Below are 15,975 nucleotides of genomic sequence, written 5' to 3'. Positions count from 1 at the left end.
AGGGACTGAAGCAAAATGATGAATTACAAAGGGTAGGATGGGGGATCCCTGGGTGACTCAATGGTTTAAGCAGTTTAAGCGCCTGCCTTGGGCTCAGGGCAAGATCCTGGAGTCCCGGCATCGAGTCCCACATCAGGCTCCCTGCATGGAACCTGCTTCTCCCTCTGCCTGTGTCTCTCCCTCTCTCTCTCTCTCTCTGTGTCTCTCATGAATAAATAAATTCTTTAAAAAAAAAAAAAAAAAGGGCAGCCCTGGTGGCACAGCGGTTTAGCATTGCCTGGCCCGGGGTGTGATCCTGGAATCTAGTCCTGTGTCGGGCTCCCTGCATGGAGCCTGCTTCTTCCTCTGCCTGTGTCTCTGCCTCTCTCTCTCTCTATGAATAAATAAAATCTTAAAAAAAAAAAGGGGGGGGGTAGGAGCCCAGAAATAGCAGTCCCGTATTCTACTCAATATTCTGACATGAGGGGATCCCTGGGTGGCTCAGTGGTTTTTTTTTTTTTTTTTTTTTTTTTGGCTCAGTGGTTTAACGCCTGCCTTTGGCCCAGGACGCGATCCTGGAGTCCCAGGATCAAGTCTCATGTCGGGCTCCCAGCATGGAGCCTGCTTCTCCCTCCTCCTGTGTCTCTGCCTCTCTCTGTGTGTGTGTGTCTATCATAAATAAATAAATCTTAAAAAAAAAAATTCTGACATTAGCTGGCTCACAGGCCTTTGTAACTGAGCATGGTTTTCCTAATCTGTAAGCTTGAGGTTGCAAACAAAGGCATATATTACTTATGGAATCACTCAGTGTAGTATAAATATAAAAGAATACGTGGGATTTATCAGGAATTTCAGTGTTTACTCTCAGGGAGGGAAGGTACAAGATAGAGGGGCACACAGTTCTTAGGGCCTCGTTCTGCTGCGTTAATAGGAACAGTTGGTATCATTGTAGCAGGGGTATCTTGTAGCTGAAAAGAGTGGAGAAAAAACAAATACAAGCCAAGGGGTGAATTTTTCCTTTAAATATATTATTACCTCTTGGGACTATGAGCTCATTCTTAGAAGAGTTTTATCTGTGGGACCCCTGTGAGCCCTGACCTCTGGGTGGGTCCTGTACAGAGATATTTCATTTGCTTATGCCAGGTAACCTAAGGATATCACCAACTCAGTGTCAATTTTTTTAGTTCCTCACATATGAGTGGAATATATATTTAAACTCCAAAGCCTAGGAGTCCTAGACATTAATTAAAAATTTCCTAGGGAGACTTTTCTATGCAGAACCCAGACTTAGATTCCTTTGTCTAATTTTACTATATCTGGGGGTAAGTATTGCTTTTAGAGAACCCCAACTTTGTGTGAGGAGTGTCTTACTCCCAACACCCCCTAACAAGCCCACGATTTCCCCTCCACGTGTGGATATAAGAAGACCAGGCATTGCAAAACGTGACCCCACGCTACCACATTTTCCCACCATAGGCAGCAACGACAGCTGCTTATAGAGTTCTGTGCTCTTGGTGCTGTGGCCCAGGGGAATTTCCTTTACCTTCTTGTAACCTCCACTACACATTAAAAGGAAATTTTATAGATAGTACCTAGTATTTTCTAGGTGTTTGGCTGCAAGGAGCTCTTCAGGTTATCCTGTCTGCCCCAGTACCAGAACAGAAGCCTCATAGACATCAGTAGCATTTTACTTCTGGAAAAAAGATCTGAAGCAGAAAAGGAAAATAGTAGGATTTTCTGAGTTAGGTAAGGGGCTATATGGGCATTTATCCTCTATTTTTTCAGTTTGTTGGATTTTTTCCTAATCAATGAATGAAGAGAACCTACTTCGTATCTGAGGCCTCTTTCCCGTTTCCAGTTGGGAGTAGTTTTAAATGTGAGCAAGCTTCTCCTGGCAGTGAGGAGAGTAGGATACTTCGGTGTGAGAACTCTTCCCAGGGCAGGACAAGAAGCTTCACTCGGTTCATACTGGCAAGAGAAGTTACAGGCAAAGCCCCTGGGGCTTTAGTCCCCTCCCCTTATCTCAGGCCCAGTGATGTGAGCTGACTCAGCACTTGGCACAGGGAGTCCCGTGCCCTGACCAAGCCATACCCAGCTCTTCTTGCCACATGGGCCACTGGCCCGCCCGTGTGGGACACGGCCCTTTATGGAGGGACGGCACACTTGCAGCCTCAGCATCATATTGTACCCTGGCAGCTGAGTGGGAACAAGTGGCAAAAGTAACTCAATTGCTGCTACTTCTTTTTTTCTGACGTTTCCTGACTTCCCTTTATTCATGGGAGGCAAAGAAAACTCAAGAGCAAAAGGCAGCCAAGGAGACACAGAGTAACGGTAGTTCATAGCGTCTCTGGAGATATGACCATCTCTGAGGTACGCTTTGAGGGTAGGCGGTCAACAGTTTTTTTCGTAAAAGTGTGAGATGCACTGCTTGGTTGGCAATTAAGAGGGAAACCAAGCCCTGTGCATTTCAGATGGCCCTCAGCAGTGGCTGCTTTGATCTGAAATACTAGACGTTCACGTGCGACATCAAAATAGGTATTATACCCATTCACATTAAAGGTTCAAGAAACTTCATCTGAGAGCCAGGAAATTGAAACATACACTTCAGTGATAGAAGTTAAAAACACACACACACACACACACACACACACACGCAAGGTCACTTGTTCAATTGTAAGGCCCTGAAGAAATAGCTCTAGACGAGCTTGCTGCCCACAACACGTCTTCCAGTGTGAATCTGGGAGTTTATGTTTAATATCTTGGTGTTGTCGCCTATTCCTCCCTGGTCCCAGCTGCTCCTTCTGTCTGCCCACCTCGACTTGTTTCCCCTGCTTCAGTTTCTGATGCTTGCTTCTTGGTGAAGCCAATTCCAGATGGAGGGAACAGCACCAGAGGGGTCAGGCAAGCAATGCCATGGGCACACGCCACCTTCCAGGGGGACATGGTTCTCACCTTAACCCAGCGGCCACAGGGAAGGCTGCTTCCTCCTCCTCGTGGTTGAGGTTTGGCCGGTTAAGGAGGCTTTGCCTGACATCAGGTACTTTCTATTAGATGAAGCTGGCTTGTATCTCTTAGAGCTGCTTCCGCTTCACTTAGGCCAATGCTTCAACAATTTAGGATTCAGATTCGGTCCCACCTCCTCTGGAATCCAGGAGTGTGGAGGCCCTAACTTCCCTCCTTTCTTAGAGGATTTCTCCGTTCTGTGAACCCCTCTCCTGGTCTTTACTACCCATTTTACTCAAGGACCCTTGACCAGAGTACAGCTGTGGGCTCTGGGAACACCGTTCTCTTCAGACAAGTCACCCTTTGGGGAGGACCACAAGTGGAGTTGGGAAGAAGTAAAGGGGGATCCACATGGTAAAGGTATCCACAGGTCAGTGGAATTAAATACTTTCTGGAAGACAACAGGGTGACAGATGTCACAGCCAGCTCCCTCACTTCTGGGTCACTTATTCTGTGCCCAAAAGACCCTGCCTTACTCAACTAGTTTTTCTCTCTTGAGAGCCTAAATTTAATTATTCAAAGGGAGGGAATACTTCACCTTTTATACCCTTTGACCCTAACACAGGGCTGGGTATGGTGGAGGCTACCAACAAATGCATGTTGAATGGGCAGATGGGTGGATGGATGCTCCAATTATTGAATGAGACTTCTCTATCCCTTACTTCCCAGGTGTCAGATGACCATCTCAAAATCCATAGCTCTTCCATCACACCTCAAGTCCAAATGCCTAAAATCCTCCTATTTTCCCCTTCAGATCTCCCCTTGTTCTTGACCTTGGCATCCCCTTACTGGTACAGCTCTTCTCTAGCACTCAGCAGAAACTCTCGTCATGTTGGAGTCTTTCCCCTCTTGGGCCCTAAACCACCAAAGCACATCAAGGCGCTCATTTCCTTTTTACTCCCTTCCACACAGCCACAACTTAAGTGCTGGCCCTAGGTCTTTCCAAAACGTGCCCATCCTTCGAGGTTCACCAGACTCAAGTCCCATCTTCCCATCTCATTTACACCTTCACCAGCCACTTTCAAGGCCACAGGCTATTTACCCAGGGGCACCCCTTCCCCCCTTGCTCCCAAGCTCTTTTATATATATAAAATATTTTATATTTGTAACCCGCATTAGCTCTCTTAAGGATCTTCCATTTTTGGAAATTTCCAGCCCACTTAAAACCCACACCCATCTCTGCTCCTGACCATTGATAACTCTCAAGTGCTGCTTCGCTGACCCTGGGGACTGACTGTGCTTACTATTTTCTTATAATAGGACTGGAAAGGCACTCAGAGTTCACTCTTGGCTCCTATTTTCTTTACTTCCCATTTGGATCAGATCCCCAAAAGCCTATTGCCGTGTATTTTGTACAAACCTGATGAGTTCCTGGGCAGAGCAGAGGCAAGGAAGCTTTTCTTTTTTTTTAATTTATTTTTATTTATTTATTTTTTTATTATTATTTTTTTTTTTAAGGAAGCTTTTCTTTTTAATTTTTTAAATCTTTTATTTTTTTGGCAAGGAAGCTTTTGTCCTTGGCATCAAGGTACATATTGCTGGGAGGATCAAGTCCAAAGGGCTATGAAAAAGGAGGCAGTTAAGTGCCCTAATAGGAGTACAGGGTTCTCCTGTACTGGGCACTTACCCTACCATCCCCACATCCCAGCGGGTCATCCTGGATGTGCTGAGCAGAGGGAACAGCAGTTCTCCTCAAGATTGTCAAGAAGTAGGAGAGGCTAAGCTTTGTCCTGGCTTGACCCACCACCCTCTACCCTTGAACAACCCCCCACGCCCATCCTCCCACGCCCCTCCAGCTACTGAGGAGGCATTTCTTGTGCTGCTTATCCTGCTAGCCATAGCCAGCTCCTTCCTGGCTTCCCCAGCAATGCATGGTCTGAAGGGGTCCAGGTGCTTCCAGGGCTAACTTCCCAACATGCAGTGCTTTTAGGACAGCGCTCACTGCTTTTGCTTTTGCTTCTAAATTTCCGTCTGTGCCTAAGAAATGGTTTGAGTTTGTAAAATCAGTAAAAGCAGAAAATCAAATGTGGACAGCATGCCCTGGATGGGCAGAAAAAACAGAGTGAACCTTCGGAGAGGTCCTGCGAATGGGGTGGGGGGGCGGGGGGGGGCTGAGGTTACGCTTTATTGGCTTCAAGGCAGTAGCCTCAGGTCAACCTCCTCCTACCTTTTGAGCTAAACCATTCCTCATTTCCTTGGCTTGGAACCCCTCACTATCCTCTCTTGGAACTAAGAGTTCCTTTTGCTGAGGATGCTGAATCCCTACCTCAAGTGTAAGGAAATATGGGGAGGCTCTGGCTTGCTGCCTTCCTCAGGAGTCAGGAAATCAATTTCGCTTCCTGAAAAATCAGTACCGACGCTCCTTCTACCAGCCCAAAGGTCTGACATCACCCATGAACTCCCTTCTCTGCCTTTGCTGCCAACAAGCTCAGAGTTAACATTTTGTGCGAAGTTACTCTGACCTTCTAAGGCTGATTCTTTGGGACCATTATTCCTCTCCTCCCTCTCCACTCCCTGACTCCCACCCTCTACTCCCTTTTTGTGCTAACAAGCTTTGGTCTTGTTCTATTTTAATATTTATATAGATTCGTTTGAAGCCTCTGCTGAATCCCCATCTCCCCTTCCCCATGGCACTACATCTATTCCCTCTGTGAGAAACCAGGGCCCACCCAGGCGGGGACCCATGGTGGCAAAGCATCCTTCCCTTTAGGACTGAGCAGAAGGACTTTCTTCTCGGTGGTCGCTTCTGATGGTGGCTCCTGCCAGCTCTGGCAACAGCTCTGAGGCTTCCTTGTGACCCAGCTTCTGAAAGACAGCTTCAAGAGGCTCCTGCGTTTCATGGGACCCTGTGTTAGGGCCCGACTCCCTAAACCTTGAACGGACTGGACTGCCTGCTTCACTTTCTCTGCTCAGCTTAAGTCTGTCCAGCCTCAGGGAGGGGAGCAGCACCCCTGAAGGCTTCTGGGAGGTGCCCCGGTTGCCCTGGCAACGTGGCAGGGCTAAGCCACCAACTGCCAATGCGGATGACAGTTATTCAAGAACTTCCGTTGGTCCTCTGTGCCAACTAGAAGGGGTTTCCAGGCAGCAAATATTTAACAGCATTTCTGAGACCAGGGGCATGGCTTGATCAGTCACTTAAACTGGAATGAAAACACAGGCAGCCTCTCTATGAAGAGAAGACATATCACACTATCTGCCACGATGAGCTCCAGGAGCAGCTCTGGCCCTCAACTGGAAATGCTGGGCCTTCGGGCAGGTCAGGGCTCTTACCAGATGATCAAATATGGCCTGAGTCTGATCCAGGAGAAAAATCTAATGCCGAAGTCCACTAAGGGCCAGTTTTCCGAAGTGTGGTCTCAGGACACCTGAATCAGAATCCTCTAGGATGCTTGTTGCAAATGCCAAGTCCCAGGTTGTCCACCTACTCCTGGGCATGGGCCTGGGAAGATGATTTTTTAATTAGGACTCCCAGGTGACCGATGCACACTGATGTCTTGAGGACCACAGATACAGGGGATGAGGTTGCAAGGATGAGCAGGAAACTAATATTTCTGGCTAATTTTTAGAGATCAACTTTATAGAGGTATAATTTACAAACAGTAAAATATGCTCATTTAAAGCTTGCGGTTTGAAGAGCTTTGACAAATGTTTATGCTTTTGCAATCGTTGCAATCCAGATAAAGGGCATTTTCCTTACGTCTCTTTGCAGTTAATGCCCACCACCCAACCTCAGCCCTACTGGCCTGCTGTCTGGTACAGTCAATGAGATTTACCTTTTCTAGAGCTTCATATAAATAGAATTATATGGTATGTTCTCTTTTGTGTCTGATTTCTTTTGCTTAGCATAATATTTTCAAATTTCATGTCACACTTATCACTAGTTCCTTTTTATTGCTGAGTGATACTCTATTTGAATACATTAAGACTTTATTTACTTGTTTTGGTTTGGGTTGTTTCCAAATTTTGACTATTATGAGTAAAATTTTTAAATTTTTATAAACATTCAGTAATCTAGCCAAAGTTAATTTTGGTTTGTAGTGTAACAGTTGAGATTTTTTTTTAAACCCAACTAGTTAAGGGTATCTAGTTGTTTCAGCAGCATTTATTGAAGACTCCCATTTCCTCCATTGAATTATCTCAGCATCTTTGTTGAACGTCAACTGACCATATAAATGGAACCCATTTTTGGACTTCATGGTCCATCAATCTGTTATGGCCAACTTTAAGCCAATTCCCCATTCTGCTGATTACTGTAGCTTTATGATAAAAATCAGTTAGTCTAAAAATTTTTTAAAAGATTTTATTGATTCATGAAAGACACACAGAGAGGCAGAGACATAGGCAAAGGGAGAAACAGGCTCCATCCAGAAAGCCTGATATAGGACTCAATCCTGGGACTCCAGGATCACGCCTTGAGCCAAAGGCAGGTGCTCAACCAGTGAGCCACCCAAGTGTCCCCAAAATCAGGTAGTCTAAGCCCTCCAGATTCTATTATATGTTCTTTGCTTTTCCATATAAACGTTTTTTTAATTAAAAAAATTATAAAAAAATAAAAAATAAATTTTTTAGGGACACCTGGGTGGCTCAGCGGTTGAGCACCTGCCTTCAGCCTAGAGCATGATCCTAGAGTCCTAGGATCGAGTTCTGCAGTGGGCTTCCTGCATGAAGCCTACTTTTCCCTTTGCCTGTGTCTCTCCCTCTCTCTCGTGTATCTCTCAAAAATAAATAAATAAAATCTTTAAAAAAATAGTGTAAAAAATAAAATTTAAAAATAAATAAAATTTTTAGGGGCACCTGGGTGGCTTAACTGCCTTGGGCTCAGGGTGTGATCCCGGGGTCCTGGGACCAAGTTCCACATCGGGCTCCCTACATGGAGCCTGCTTTTCCTTCTGCCTATGTCTCTGCCTCTCTCTCTCTCATGAATAAATAAGTAAAATCTTTAAAAAAAAAATTTGTTTTTAATTTAAGAGAATGAGAGCCCACACATGAATGAGAGGAGGGGCAGAGGGAGAGAGAAAAGCAGGCTTTGAGAAGACTAGAAAGAGTCCCAGAGCATGTTCTTTACAGCCAGTGGCTTTGATATTTCCTCACAGTTGAGGTTATGCAAGTTTGGCAAGAACACCCCAGAAGTCATGTGGTGCCCTCTCCAATATATCATCATGAGGTACCAAGATATCAGTATGTCTTACTACTCGTGGTGTTAACTTTCAGCATTTGCTCAATGTAGGGTCCACCAGATTTGTCCACTGTAAAGTTACCATTCTTCTTTTATTATCAATAAGTACCTTCTGAGGACATATTTTGAGACCAATCAAATCATCCTTTTTCATCATACTTTGGCCCACTTCTTTTAGCATGCATTCAAAATTCTTTCCAGCAATAATAATTACTGTGGTATTTCCCAAATGATGATTTTTTAAATTTCTATCATTCTATATTTATAAATTGGAATTTTACTGAAAAGAAGAGTCAATCTTTTTCATTTATTTATTTATTTATTTATTTATCTATCTATTTATTTATTTATTTATTTAGATTTTATTTATTCATGAGAGACAGACAGAGAGAGAGAGAGAGAGAGAGAGAGAGAGAGGCAGAGACACAGGCAGAGGGAGAAAGCAGGCTCATGCAGTCAACCCGACCGGGGACCCAATCCGGGGTCTCCAGGATCACATCCTGGGCTGAAGGCGGTGCTAAACCACTGAGCCACCCGGGCTGCCCTCTCTTCTATTTATTTATATTAACATGGACTCATGGATATTTATTTTATTTTATATCTTGTAATCCATTGCTGTCATTTTATTTTATTGTTTATTTTTATTTTTTTAAAAGATTTTATTTATTCATCGAGACAGAGAGGCAGAGACACAAGCAGAGGGAGAGCAGGTATCATACAGAGAGCCTGACATAGGACTCGATCCAGGGTCTCCAGGATCACACCCTGGGCTGCAGGTGGTGCTAAACCACCGCGCTACAGGGGCTGCCCTATTTTCTTGTTTAAATTGACCCAGATGGAAAGGAACAAGGGGTGGTGGAAAGGGAGGTGGGTGAGGGGTGGGGGTGACTGGGTGACAGGCACTGAGAGGGGGGCACTTGATGGATGAGCACTGGGTGTTATGCTATATGTTGGCAAATTGAACTCCAATAAAATAAAATTAAAAAATAAAATAAATAAAATAAAATGAAATATTGACCCAGATCTACTCACCGGGTTCTTCAAGTTGACTCCTGTCACTTTGATATGTTCCCATCATCTGTGGGATTTGGATTCTTTTTCTCATTAGCTTTCCACCCCACCCCTACCCCCCTGATTGTGGGTAGCACTTTCTTTCCTCTTCATATACCTAGCAATTCTTTAGTGTGCAGGGTACTTTTCATCATGTGCTTAGCAGTGCTGTATTTTGTCGCATTACTATTAAGAATGTTAAAAAAAAAAAAAAAAAAGAATGTTCGCTTTGTTCTGGAAGGCAGTTAAGATACTGTTGGTTCATCTCAATCCTTTGTAAGCATGCTTTTTAAGATTTTTAAGGGCAGGTCTAGATTATCTTGTAGTCTCCGGTTATTTTAGTGAATACTATTAAGATTTGACTCTTCTGGGGTTTATACTAAATCCCCCACATACTCAGCAAAGTCTCTCCACTCTGGCTTGGAGGAATTAAAATGATAACTAACTGTATGATCTCTGAGAATGAATAGGTTTGGCTTAAAGCTCCCTGGGAAATATTCTTCCCCTGGCCACTGTTCTTGCCCAGTTTTATTGAGTTATACCCTGTGTGCACAGATTCGCATTTAGCCAAAAAGTTGAGTGGATCCCTTTGCAGACTTCCAGAATTCTTGCCCTAATAGCTCCTGCTTCCAATTCTGCCTCGACCTTCACATGCAGTGATGGCTCATCATGGTCCTGCTTTGCATTTCTCTGATGCCTAGTGACGTGGAATGTCTTTTCATGCGCCGGTTTGTCACCTGTTATTTCCTCTTTGCTGCTACATTTCTTCATGTCTTTTGCCTATTTTCTAATAGATTTTTTTTTTCTTTTTGGGGGTTAGATTTTGAGTGTTCTTTATATACTCTGAACATGAGTCCTTTGTCTCGTAAGTGATTTGCAAATATTTTCTCCGAGTACGTATCTTGCCGTTTCATCCTCTTAACAAGGTCTTTACAGAGCAAAAGTTCATTTTTCATAGTGTCCTATTAATTTTTTTTCTTTTAGGGATTGTGCTTTTGGTTATGACTAAGAAGTCTTCACTAAGCCTTAAGTGCTGAAGATTTTCTCCTGCATTTTCTTGTAGAAGTCTCTAAGTTTTACATTTAAAGCTGACCCATTTGGAGTTAATTTTCATAATAAGGTATGATGTTCAGGTCAAAATTCTTTTTGTTTTGTTTTTTTTGCCTATGGATGTCAGATTGCTCCATCATTTATTAAAAACACCATCATTCTTGCATTGAATTGCTTTTGTACATTAAAAAAAATTCAGTTGGGGGATCCCTGGGTGGCGCAGCGGTTTGGCGCCTGCCTTTGGCCCAGGGCGTGATCCTGGAGACCCGGGATCGAGTCCCACATCAGGCTCCTGGTGCATGGAGCCTGCTTCTCCCTCTGCCTGTGTCTCTGCCTCTCTCTCTCTCTCTCTGTGACTATAATAAATAAATAAAAATTAAAAAATAAATAAATAAAAATAAAAAAATAAAAAAATAAAAAAAATTCAGTTGACTGTACTTTTACATGCCTATCTCTGAGTCTTCTGTTTCATTGATCTGTGTTTTTCAATTCATCAATATTGCACAGTCTTGATAACTGAAGCTCTGTAATAAGTCTTGAAATTTGAGTAGAGTGATTTCTTTTACTTTCTTCTCATTTTCAAAATTGTTTTAGCAATTCTAGTTCCTCTGTCTTTCCGTATAAATTTTAGAATAATCGGGCAGCCTGGGTGGCTCAGCGGTTTAGCGCTGCCTTCAGCCCAGGGCATGATCCTGGGGACTTGGGATTGAGTCCCATGTCGGGCTCCCTGCATGGAGCCTGCTTCTCCCTCTGCCTGTGTCTCTGCCTCTCTCTCTTCTCTGTGTGTTTCTCATGAATAAATAAAATCGTAAAAAAAATAAAAACTATTAAAAAAAATTTTTAGAATAATCTTGTCTACATGAAAAAAAAATCTTCCTGGGATTTTGATAGGAGTTGCAGTAAACATATATATGTACTGACACTATGTTGAGTGTACTAATCTGTGAATATGCTGTATCTCTGCATTTAGTTAGAATTTCCTTGATTTTTCTCATCAGCATTTTGTCATGTTTTGTATTCAGTCCTGTACACATTTTGTTATATTTATACCTAAGCCTGTAAACAACTTTTTCTAGCTATAAATGGCATTGTATTTTTAATTTCAGTTTCCATGCGTATAGAGTAGTGCAATTCATTTTGGTATATTGAACTTGTATTTTACAACCTTACTATCCATTCCAAGAGTTGGGTGTTTTCTCTTTTGTCTTATTTTGGTATATTCCTTAAGGTTTTCTATAAGGTCTATTATGTAATTTGCAAATAGGACAAATTTGTCTTTTCTAGCGTTAGCTAGAACTTCTAGCATTATGTTGACTAGCACTGGTGAGAGCAGACATCTTTGTCCTGTACTTGAACTTAGGGAAAAACAATCTTTCACCATTTAGTATGATATTAGTATAGGTTTTTTGTAAATGTTCTTTAATTTTTTAGCTTTAATGAGTAGAATTGACAACTAAAATATCTAAAGTTTGTGGGACGCCTGGGTGGCTCAGTGGTTGAGCGTCTGCCTTTGGCTCAGGGCATGGTCCCAGGGTCCTGGTATCGAGTCCCTCCTCCCTCTGCCTGTGTCTCTGCCTCTCTCTCTCTCTTTCTGTGTGTGTCTCTCATGAATAAATAAATCTTAAAAAAAATAAAGTATGGGGATCCCTGGGTGGCACAGCGGTTTAGCGCCTGTCTTTGGCCCAGGGCACGATCCTGGAGACCCGGGATCGAGTCCCACGTCGGGGTCCCGGTGCATGGAGCCTGCTTCTCCCTCTGCCTGTGTCTCTGCCTCTCTCTCTCTCTGTGTGATTATCATAAATAAATAAAAATTTTTAAAAAAGTATGCAATGTGATGATTTGACATATGTAAATTGTGTGAAATGATTGTTACATCAAGTTAATTAGTACATCCACCACTTCACATAGTTACCTTTTGTGTGTAAGGGTAGTAAGAATGGCTAAGATCTTCTCTCTCAGCAAATTTCAAGTACCTAACAATATATTAACTATAGTCACCATGCTGTGTATTAGATAGCCAGAGCTTATTCATCTTATAATGGAAGTCTTGTAGCTTTTGACCAATATTTGCCCATTTCCCCCACTTCTCATCCCCTAGTAAGCACTATTTTACAGCCTGTTTCTATGAGTTTGACTTTTATTTATTTTTTAAGATTCCACATATACATTAGATCATACAGTATTTGTCTTTATCTAGCCCATTATTTTCTCTAGGTTCATTTATGTTGTTGCAAGTAGTAAGATTTCCTTCTTTCTCATGACTGAATAATATTCCATCATATAAAAGCTCGTATCTTTTTTGTCCATTTATCCATTGATGGGCACTGAGGGAGTTTCCATATCTTGGTTATTGTAATGTTGCAATGAACATGATAGTGCATTTATCTCTTTGAGATACTGATTTTGTTTCCTTCAGATACATGCCCAGAAGGGGGATTGGTAGTTTTGATTTCTTGAGGAACTTCATACTGTTTTTTATAATGGTGATATGAATTTAAATTCCTACCAGCAGTACACAAGGTTTCTCTTTTATCCACATCCTCTCTAATACTTATCTCTTGGCATTTTGATAAATGCCACTCTAGCAGGTGTGAAGTGATCTCTCATTGGTGATTTTTATTTGTATTTCTGTGATGATTAGTGAAGTTGGGAGCACCATTTGTTTATATGTTGGCCATTTGTATATGTTTGGGAAAATGTCTATTCAGATCATCTGCCTATTTATTTTTTCTTAAAAAGATTTTATTTATTCATGAGAGACAGAGAGAGAGAGGGAGGGAGAGAGAGAGAGGCAGAGACACAGGCAGAGGGAGAAGCAGGCCCCACAGAGGGGGCCCGATGTGGGACTTGATCCCAGAACTCCAGGATCATGCCCTTTGACCAAAGGCAGGTGCTAAACCGCTCAGCCACCCAGGCATCCCCTTTGCCTTTTTTAAAAATGAGATTATTTGGGGATTTTTTTGCTATTGAATTCTTTATATATTTTGTTTTTTTTTTTTTTTAATTCTTTATATATTTTGGATATTAATGCTTTATCAGATATACTATCTGCAGACTCTCTCCTCCATAGGTTGCCTTTTGATTTCATTGATTGTTTTCTTTGCTGTGGAGAAGCTTTTTAGTTTGATGTAGTCCCACTTGCTTTAATTTTTGCTTTTGTTGTCTTTGCTTTTGATTTCATATCCAAAAAATCATTGCCAAGACAATGCCAAAGAGCTTTTCCCTATGTTCTAGGAGTTTTACAGTTTCACATCCTTCATTTAAGTCTTTAATCCATTTCAAGTTAATTTCTGTGTATTGTGTAAGATAAGGATCTAGTTTACTTCTTTTGATGTGAATAACCAATTTTCCCAATACCATTTGTTGAAGAGATTCTTCTTTCCTTGTGCATTTTTGGCACACTTTTTAAAGATTAGTTAATGGTATATACAATTGGGCTTGTATCTGGGTTCTCTATTCTGTTGCAGGTCTAAGTGTACTATACTGTTTTGTTTACTATAGCTTAATAATACAGTTTGAAGTCAGGAAGTGTGATGCCTCTGGCTTTGTTTTTCTTTCTCAAAATTGCTTTGGCTATATGGTGTCTTTTGTGGTTCCAGACACATTTGAGGATTGTTTTTTCTATTTCTGTGGAAAAGGCAAGTGGAATTTTGATAGGGGTTGTACTGAATCTGTAGATTGCTTTGGGTAGTATGCATATTTTAACAATATTAATTCTTTCAGTCCGTGAAAGTGGGATATCTTTCCATTTATTTGTGTCTTCCTTTTTAAAAAAAAATTGTGTCTTCCTTGATTTCTTCCATCAATGTCTTATAGTTTTCATAGGTGTTATAGCATAGGTCTTTTACCCTCTTGGTTAAATTTATTCCTATTTTATTATTTTTGATGCTCTTATAAATGGGAATGTTTACATAGTTTTTTCTCCAGTAGTTCATTCTTAGTGTATAGAAATGTGAACAATTTTTTAAAAAGATTATTTATTTATTCATGAGAGACACAGATAGAGGGAGAGAGAGGCAGAGACACAGGCAGAGGGAGAAGCAGACTCCACGCAGGGAACCTGACGTGGAACTCGATCCCGGACTCCAGGATCATGCCCTGGGCCAAAGGCAGGTGCTAAACCGCTGAGCCACCCAGGGATCCCCAACGAACAAATTTTCTATATTGATTTTATATTCTGTAATTTTACTAGATTTATTCTAACAATTTTTAAAATATAATCTTTAGGGATACGTTTGTATTGCGGGCAAACAGGTACCATTTTACTTCTTCCTTACTAATTTAGAGGCCTTTTATTTCTTTCCTAATTGCTCTGGCTATGAGTTCAAGCACTATGTTGAATACAGTGGTGAGAATGAGCATCCCACGGGACGCCTGGTGGCTCAGAAGTTTGGTGCCTGCCTTAGGCCCAGGGTGTGATCCTGTAGTCCTGGGATCGAGTCCCACGTCGGGCTCCCTGCATGGAGCCTGCTTCTCCCTCTGCCTGTGTCTCTGCCTCTCTCTCTTTCTGTGTCTCTCATGAATAAATAAATAAAATCTTAAAAAAAAAAAAAAAGGAGAATGAGCATCCTTGTGTTGTTTCTGATCTTAAATCTGAAAGCTTTTCACAGTGGAGTATGATGTTAGCTATTGGCTTCTCATAAATAACCTTTATTCTGTTGAAATACTTTCCTTCTACACCTAATTTATTGAGAGTTATTTTTTTTTAATCATGAAATGATCTTGAATTTTGTCAACTTCTTTCTCTACATCTATTGAGAGATCATATGATTTTTATCCTTCATTCTGTTAATGTGGTGTGTCACATTTCTTAATTTGCATATGATGCACTATCCTGTGTCTCAGGGATAAATCCCGTTTGATCATGATGTTTCATACTTTTAGCGTGCTGGTGAATTCTATTTGCTAGTCTTTTGTTGAGGGTTTTTTGCATCTATAGCCATTGGCGATACTGGCCTATAATTTTCTTATAGTGTCATCCAGTTTTGGTATGAGAATAATGCTGGCCTCATAAAATGGGTTTGGAAGTATTCCCTGGAAATGTTCTTTATTAGGTTGAAGAGGTTTTTTTCCCTATTTTTAGTATTCTAAGATTATTTATGAATGAGCATTGAATTTTGCCAAGTGCTTTTTCTGCATCAGTTGATAGGATCATGTGATTTTTCTTCTTTAGCCTGTCAATATGATAGAATACATTGATTTTTAGAATTTGAACCAGTTTTGTATCCCAGAAATAAACTCTACTTGATCCTGTTGTATAATACTTTTTAATATATTAACTGAATTGTCTTTGCTAATATTTTGTTATGGGTTTTTGAGGGATACTGATCTTTAGTGCTTTGCCATTTTTTTGTTTTTTGTTTTTATTTCTTGTAATGTAATTGTCTTATTTTATAATGTAATTGTCTTGTATTGGCTTTATAAAATGAATTGGATCTCAGAGGTATCTGTATTTCCTTGTTCACTGCAGCATTATTCACAACTGCTGAGATATGGAAGCATCCTGTGACCACCAATGGGTGAATGGGTAAAGAAGATGTGATGTGTGCACACACACATAGACAAACACACACACACTGAAATATTATTCAGCCATAAGAAAGGAGAAATTCTCCCATTTGTGGCAACATAGATGAATCTGGAGGACATGAAAAGTGAAATAATCCAGACACAAAAATATAAACACTGCATGATCTCACTTATATGTGAAATCTAAG

The 15,975-nt window shown here is 41.3% G+C and overlaps 2 long non-coding RNA genes across 6 annotated transcripts in view; one reads left to right on the top strand and one right to left on the bottom strand.

The window, feature by feature from the left end:
- Positions 1-499: 499 nt before the first annotated feature.
- Positions 500-6,030, bottom strand: LOC140632072 (uncharacterized). The gene is made up of 3 exons (XR_012029585.1): positions 1,807-6,030; positions 1,572-1,685; positions 500-947 (listed from the first exon to the last, which is right to left on the bottom strand). It is a non-coding gene; the product is annotated as an uncharacterized lncRNA (long non-coding RNA).
- LOC140632070 (uncharacterized) overlaps positions 5,329-15,975 on the top strand; it is a 67,928-nt gene continuing 57,281 nt past the window's right edge. The window contains exon 1 of one of the 5 annotated variants that reach the window (XR_012029580.1): positions 5,329-6,238. This is a non-coding gene — a long non-coding RNA (uncharacterized lncRNA). The remainder of the gene's footprint in view (positions 6,239-15,975) is intronic. The other 4 variants (XR_012029582.1, XR_012029583.1, XR_012029581.1 and 1 more) reach the window with 4 other exon arrangements.

Source organism: Canis lupus, chromosome 4, assembly GCF_048164855.1.
Source record: "Canis lupus baileyi chromosome 4, mCanLup2.hap1, whole genome shotgun sequence".
Lineage (NCBI taxonomy): Eukaryota > Metazoa > Chordata > Mammalia > Carnivora > Canidae > Canis > Canis lupus.
This window is presented reverse-complemented; position numbering and strand designations above follow the sequence as displayed.